The 7834-nt window shown below is 39.5% G+C and overlaps 1 long non-coding RNA gene across 1 annotated transcript; it reads right to left on the reverse strand.

Moving 5' to 3' along the window:
* Nucleotides 1–5447: 5447 nt before the first annotated feature.
* LOC133722317 (uncharacterized) lies at nt 5448–7622 on the reverse strand. The gene is made up of 3 exons (XR_009852619.1): nt 7211–7622; nt 5969–6014; nt 5448–5749 (listed from the first exon to the last, which is right to left on the reverse strand). It is a non-coding gene; the product is annotated as an uncharacterized LOC133722317 (long non-coding RNA).
* Nucleotides 7623–7834: the final 212 nt, after the last annotated feature.

Consider the following 7834-nt stretch of genomic DNA (forward strand, 5'->3'; position numbering starts at 1 on the left):
ATCCTGGGGTTACAGTTGGCTATTTCTCATGGCTTTGTTCCCCTAGTTGTGGAGTCAGATTGCCAAGTCTTGGTGCAAGCGGTGCCAAACCAAACCCTTGACTACTCTTATTTGGGTTTCTTACTTTATGATCTTCGGGAGCTCTTGCAGTCTGTATCCTCTACTCAGCTCAACTTTGTAAGGCGCCAGGCCAACTCGGTGGCGCATAAGCTGGCTCAAGAGGCCAAGTTGGCCCTGTTTTCATCATATTTTTTTCTTGTACCTCCTCCAAGTGTGGTGGAGAACATAAATCGTGATTGTAATGGCCATTAAGTCAATGAAATTCGTTTCATTCCCCTAAAAAAAAAATATAAAAGTCTCTAATTAATATTAGAAAATTGAGAAAATTATACAAACAGTACCCGAACTAAGGCCCACTCTTAACTTCAGTACCCAACTATGCAAAACTATCATTTTGGTACTTCAAGTCTGAAGCCCGACCCAACAATCGTACACGCCGTCCATAACGGTGTTAAGAACCCAGCCACATGATAAAACCTGAAGGGTAATTGGGTCATTTCAACCCAAATTTACACTCTCTCGATCAAACCCAAATTCAACAACTCCACACAAATCACATACCAAATCCCCCACTTTCTCCGCCTCCTCCTGTCACGCCCCTGATTTTTAACACAAATAAAAATCGATATATAACCCCATAGTTATACATGCGTGAACGTTCAGTCATCAATACAAAATACCTGGAAACTTTTTCCCTTTAACTACACACATATTGATGCTCTGAACCTACTATGTCAATATTGACCCGCTCCGTAGAGTCATATATTACATAAGCTTACGAATTAAATTGTCAACAACAAGATAAAACGTAAATGCTCATCAGAGTTCACTACAAGCAGAAATCTTTATAACAGTAAAGTCACAAAATTGGCTTCCTACCGTAATGCTGCCAGTACGCCACCTCAGCTTCAGCCACGATTATCCTGACCTGCAGGATTAACCTCTACACCGTTTGAATGGTGCACCGGGTTACCACACAACAAACCCGGTAAGCTTTTGCAAGCCCATATGAGTAAACTCAAAACCACAAAGCAAAACACATTTCTTAAATCACCTCAACCTAAACACGATATGCACATAGCTCACACCTACAGTCATCAATTCCATATCCTTCCATATCGTGTCTACATAAGTCAACTAGTGACTACAGCCTCATGCTCAGATTCTCAACTAGCTTCCCATTACACAAATTCAATCAAACAAGACTTCCTCAAGTAATGTTTGATGCAATTCTAACGCACTACGGCGAATTCCAAATCACACTCATTCCCTCCCCACTAGAAGCTTTTGTCATCAACATGACATCGAAGGTGAAAATCAATAAATCACCTTCCTATCCTCACCACAGAGTACAATTCGTCACCACTATGGCCCTTAAGATAAATCAAACCATCAATCAATGAAATCAAGAAAGAAACAAGGCAATCACAATTCAAGTAGCAAGCAAAACAATTTATAGTAACCTCTGCATATAATTTAGTTCAGGAAGTCACACTAAGTCAAGTAATTCAAGTCAAAGTAGTCATCGTAGGTAATCCTGACTATCATAGCAGTCTTCTCGATTATTGTTAACTTAATAACAATTCAGCTCCGCTACCGAGCAGTCATCACACTGATCATCGCACAGATTCCACCGGTCATCACGCAGATATTCATCATCCTACTGATCATCCCACAGATAGCGATCATCCAACTAATCATCACATAGATATCGCCAGTCATCACACAGATAGCGATCATCACGCATATTCATCACACAGATATCGCCAGTCATCACACAGATAGCGATCATCAAGCATATTCATCACACAGATATCGCCGGTCATCACACAGATAGCGATCATCACATAGATTCATTGCTAGTCATCACACAGATAGCAATCATCACACAAATATCCCTACACAAGCTACACAGATATTTCTACACAATCTTTACAAGACAATCATCACAAAGATTCATCATACTGATCTCATCGATTCATCACACATATATTCCTACACAAGCTTTACATGACAATCATCACAAAGATTCATCATACTGATATCATCAATTCATCACACAGATATTCCTACACAAGCTACCATATCTTAAATCTCACTTAAGACGGTTATATTAGACTCATGGTATCTCAACACATGATATCCTACAATCACAACTCAATACACAATTTCATCAGTCATCACACAGATATCAATCATCCAAATTATCACACAGATTCCACCAATATATATATATATATATATATATATATATATATATATATATATATATATATATATATATATATATATATCACGCAAATATATATATACATGATCATCTACTCAGGAATGCCACTAATACCACTATAGTCACAGTTCGTGAATGAACATCGTGAGATTACTCACCTCGAAACTCCCGCTGCGTCTTCAATACAGAACAAAGCAGCCAACCCACAAAACGACCGTCCAAGAATACTTCGTCAAGTACCTAATCACAATCGGTTTCCACTTAGTAACAATTCACAAATGATTTAAGTCCGAAACCCCTGTTTTGAACTAAAATCCCCAAAGTGATGCCAATCGAGGCGAAACCACATCCGAGACCACCCAATGTCTCCGGAATACTTCTACGATCGATACGTCAAAACCACAAGTCGATCGGATAGTCGGATCCTCACGAATCGAAACATCGAACTGTCCGAAACCGTAAAAACCCTAACATGCTCATACGATCTCCAAAAATTACAAACAATATATCAAAATGCTCGTATCGACGAGTAGATCGAACTCAAGAACAGAAACTATCCCTGAGGTGGCCGGAAACCGCCGGAAAAACACCAACACAGTGGCCGTGCCGCCGCCGGCCCAAAGTCGGAATTTGACAAAACTCCCAACACCAAAGTTCTTCATCTCAACTCCAATTTAAACTTTCATAACTACATCAAAGTCCAATTATGAACCAATTGATCGAATTTTACCTTAGAACAAAACAGCTCGATGGAAACCCTAGAATTTCAAAGCTTCGATTCGTCCTCCGCAAGTGAAATCGCTCCAAGCCACTTTGGGAGAAGCATCTACATCCTCCGAGCTCCAAAAGCCCTCAAGAATCACCGGCAAAGGTGGCCGGAATCGCCAACTCTGATCAAGGCGATTTCGTCCCCGAAGCGGCCTCTTCCAATCGATGTAGCTCCCTCCACAGCTCGAATCTCTCTTCAATCCTTCCACAGACCTCTAGAGGGGATTGAGGCGACGAGAACCCACTTTGAATCGCGTCCAAAGGTGGCCGGACGAAGGAGAACGACGCCGGCTAAGTGGAGAGGCGAAACCGGGCTCGGGGAGAGAGAAAACAGAGCTGGGTTTCCGTTTTTGGAAATCTGGCCTTCTTTGCAATTTCCGGAAATTTTCGTCCTTTTATACCAAAATGGAAAGTTTTTCCGAAGCCCATAACTTCTTCATACAAACTCCAACTCTTGCGTTCCGCATGTCCACGAACTCGTATCGACGCGCTCTACGACTTTCGTGAAGGAAGTTTTCGGAGAATCTCAACGTATAAAAAGTCAACCTTCGCACATCCCCTAAAACCATACTTTTCAAATAACAATTCGTCCGAAACACTTCCGCTCCATCCACGAGCCACGAAACCGTTCAATAACCACCAATTAAATTCCAGAAATCCTCGGAAAATAAATACAAATTTCTGGGGCATCACACCTCCACTACCACTAACCCAAACCGTAACCTAAGAAATCCCAACAATCCATGGAATAGCAGTTCACAAACACAATACACATCATTTCTGGCGGTAAAGAGAATGGTCCCGGCGTCATCCCCAATTCGGGTATGGTTTAGGTGCTGAGACACTGATCGGCCTTTCTGTAACACGATGGTTGATTGCAATATGAAGGAGAGAGAGAGAGAGAGTATAAAGGAGAGAGAAATCAAGTTTCAATGAATTAAGGAGAGAGAAATCAAGTTTCAATGAATTAAGGAGAGAGAAACCAAGTTGCAATGAATCAGATACATGGCCGACCCAAAAATCGAAGAGGTCTTTGCCAGAATCCAGCTCGTCCCTTCTGAGAGCAATGAGCTTTTTGCTTAGGACCAAGGCTCTGTGGACTCTGATGGGTCTGACAATCTGGAAAAGCCTTCTTATTTCGCTAAAACTCTGACCCAGTCCGACGCCAATAGTGGCGGCGGTTTCTCAGTCCCAAGGTACTGCGCCGAGACCATTTTCCCGAGGCTCGACTACTCCGCCGACCCACCACTAGGCCAAAAATTCAATCAGACAACACATATCAGACGACATCAAACATTTTAACTGTCGTCTGAAATAATCAGACAACAGCAAAAAAAATTATGTCGTCTGAATTTTTAAATCAGACTACAGTTGTTACATTACTGTTGTGCAATTGTAAATCAGACAATGGTTGTTTTTCAGATGTTTTCTGAATCAATCAATTCAGACAACAGTTATTACATTGATGTTGTTCAAGGTTGATTAACACAATGGTTGAAAAAAGATGTCGTCTGATTGTTTTTAATCACACAACAGTTATTACTTCTCTGTTGTGCAATTGCTATTAATACAATGGTTGAAAAAGATGTTGTCTAATTGTTTTAATTCACACAACAGTTTGTTAGTTATTTGTTGTGTCACTCTCTTTTAGATAATGTACTTGAATTGATGTTGTCTGAGTTTAGAGTTTAATATGCTGGCGCTCTTACACTTAGCCAAATTTTCAATTTTCACTTCCCTCCATTCGACCAAATTTCACTGTTCACATGGACTACTATATAAAGGAAATAACCCAAGACTTCTCTCTTTTCTCCTTCTTCCTCTCTCGAGCCGCACACGCCCCTCTCTCTATCTCTCTCCCGGGCTCCCCCCTTCTTCCTCTCACCATCTCTCTGTCAGGCCGGAAAGCTTGACTTCCGGCCGTCGACTTTTGGCACTGCCACCACCAAAAGATTGCCTAGGCGATGGAGAACAAAACCCAGCCACCCCGCCCTCAATCGAGATCGCCGAACCACTGCACACGACCCCTAAAGCTATGCCGTCACTACTAGCAAAACGAGCAACTCACACAGATTTAAATCTGTGTGAAATACTACTATTTCACACGGATGTCAGTATGTAAAAGGCTGTACTACAGTGCAAGCACGAAATGTTTTTCGGTTGCCTTCGGAGGGGGCGCTAATGCTCAACTCACTGTTTTGGGAGTCCGTGTGAACCATTTCCGCGGGTCCCACAATATCTCCACATTCATTATTAATATTTCAAATATTTTTGGATTCTCAGTCTGTGTCAAATGCCTCCACATTTCACACAAATATATTTTTCTGTGTGAAAAGTAAAATATCATTTAAAAAAAAATTGCTGCCAGAAAAAAAAATATAGTAATTCACAACCAACCATTTTTTTAACATTTCAATATTTTATTCTCAATAAATTATACAAAGAAAATTCCACAACAGCAAAACTTGAGGTTTAGACTTTTAACTAGAAAGTGTGAACATTTATTTAAGGACTAAATTTAAAGGCATAGAAGATATAGTTGACATGATCATTATATCAACAAAGGATTAAGTCTGTTTTACAACAAAGGATGAAGTAGATCATGTTTGCTGATGTTCCTGTCAGTTCCACCGTCTTGTAAACCTTCTAAGACCCTTTTCTTCCTCGTCATCCTGCTCTTAGATGACATAACTGCCAAATATGTTATAGTTGTTAAATCATTCTCAGTACTTATACACATAACCATAATTTGAGCAAAAAGTAAGGTGCAGCAAAGAATATAGAAGCAAATAAGCAACAGAAAGGTCCCCTATCATGTTTTTACTATGTATTTTGCAAAAATATGCAAAATACCGAGAGAGGTGCAATTTGAAAAACAGTAGCTCATCTTGAAGCAAAATGAAACTATACCTGAAAATAAAGTGGCTAATCTGTAGCTTAGGGTCTTTGTTTGTACCTGCGAGATGAACATCATAAAATAATTAATGAATGGATAACTATTTAGTGTTAATATTCACTTATAAGCCTCTAGGTAAAGCAAAGATATCAGTACATACATGAGTATACTGGAGTAAATATTATGCAGAAATAGAAATACTAATGCAAGCTAAGATAACAAACATGTACCATGAAATAAGTCTTTCTCCTTCAGTCTGTAATTCCAAATTATGGACAAATATGTTTAGAAAACATTTTGTAATCTTTATTAATGCTACGCATATCAATAACTACTCCAAATTTTTGAAAGGGAATACCCCTTATCATCCTGCAAACTAAAGTATTTTTTTAGGATCTTACGGTTGAAAATCAAAAACGAAAGCCTGCAAAAAGAGTTTCAATAAAATTGAAGTTTACACTATTCATACTATTCTACTGAAGGAAACAAAATCTTACAGATTGCAACTATGTTACAGAGAATGTCCAAACTTAAAGTCCCAAACTTTCAATCACAAAGCTTGATACTTGATTCTAGTCTGTGATTTTATAGAGCCAATAAAATCAGTAAACCAAATATGTTTGATTAAGGACCTCGAAGATTGTAGGTCCTACTATTATGCTAGACCTATTCAACAAAAACAGAACAGGAACACCAAAAGTGTATTACTGAGGACTGAGGAGTCACACCACCAATGCAACCAAAAGTACAGTATAATAGTAATAAGTCTTAACTCTATTGAGAAGTTCCCTATATCAAACCCACTTTTCCCATTTCTTCTTATGAACCACATTGAATAAACCTTGTCAAATCAGATAATTCAATTAAGTCTTATGAACCACATTGAATAAACTTTACCAAATCAGATAATGCAACCAAAAAGATTCAATATATGTATGTAGCTACTGACTTACATATACAGGCATGCCTCATTAAATATATTCATTCATTCATCTCTTTGCTGCAGCTATGATAGAGACCAAAGGTGAATATCGTATATTCTAGCTTCTTACAGTTTTATATTCCGAGTTCTAACTAATATTATCATATATCAACATCTGATAAGACTCACAATACCTATTATATAACATTTTCCCACTATACTCAATCACATACCTATTATATAATCATCCAATTCAAGCACAAAACAATTGAAACAACCAAATTTATCAGTTCAATAACAAAAAAGTTCATAAGAAAATGGATTGTGAAGTTACCAATTAAAGAGAAGAAGAAGACGAAGAAGACATGGACGAAAAAGCACAAGCTTTTGATTCTCATGGCTGGAGATGGTAATTCCAATCTCAGCAGAACCTAAAACTCTGATGAAGGCGCGTGTGGCAGTCGACCGGCGTCGATTGGAGACAAGGATTCATGGCTAAGACAATCGGCTTGGTCTGAACTGGTTGATAGCGGCGGCGTCTTGAGAAAGTGGTGGTGGTAACTTCGAGTAATGGTGCAATCTTTTGAGGTCGGGTGTGGTAAGGAACGGGTTTTGGTCATCTCTCTCCACTGCTCTTAATTGTGGTGGCGGTGTGAGATGCCGACGACCGTGGGCCGGCGTTGAAGCCAACAGAAACGGGAGTTTGGGAGGGAGAGAGAAAAAGAGGGACTGCAGCGGGTTTGAAAGGAAAAGGTGGCCAAAAAGGATATTAGAGCAAGTGCACCCGTAGTCAAGAAAAGGCAAAGTCGAGAAGTCAAGCTACTATTCACTTAAAAATCTGTGTCAATTAAATCTATGTGAGTTGTTTGTTTTGCTAGTAGTGTGTCGCTGTTCCTTAACCCTCTTCGATTTCCGGCCATCTTTTCAACACATCGCCACCACCAACCTGCTCAGACTG

This window comes from Rosa rugosa, chromosome 7, assembly GCF_958449725.1.
Source record: "Rosa rugosa chromosome 7, drRosRugo1.1, whole genome shotgun sequence".
Classification (NCBI taxonomy): Eukaryota; Viridiplantae; Streptophyta; class Magnoliopsida; order Rosales; family Rosaceae; genus Rosa; species Rosa rugosa.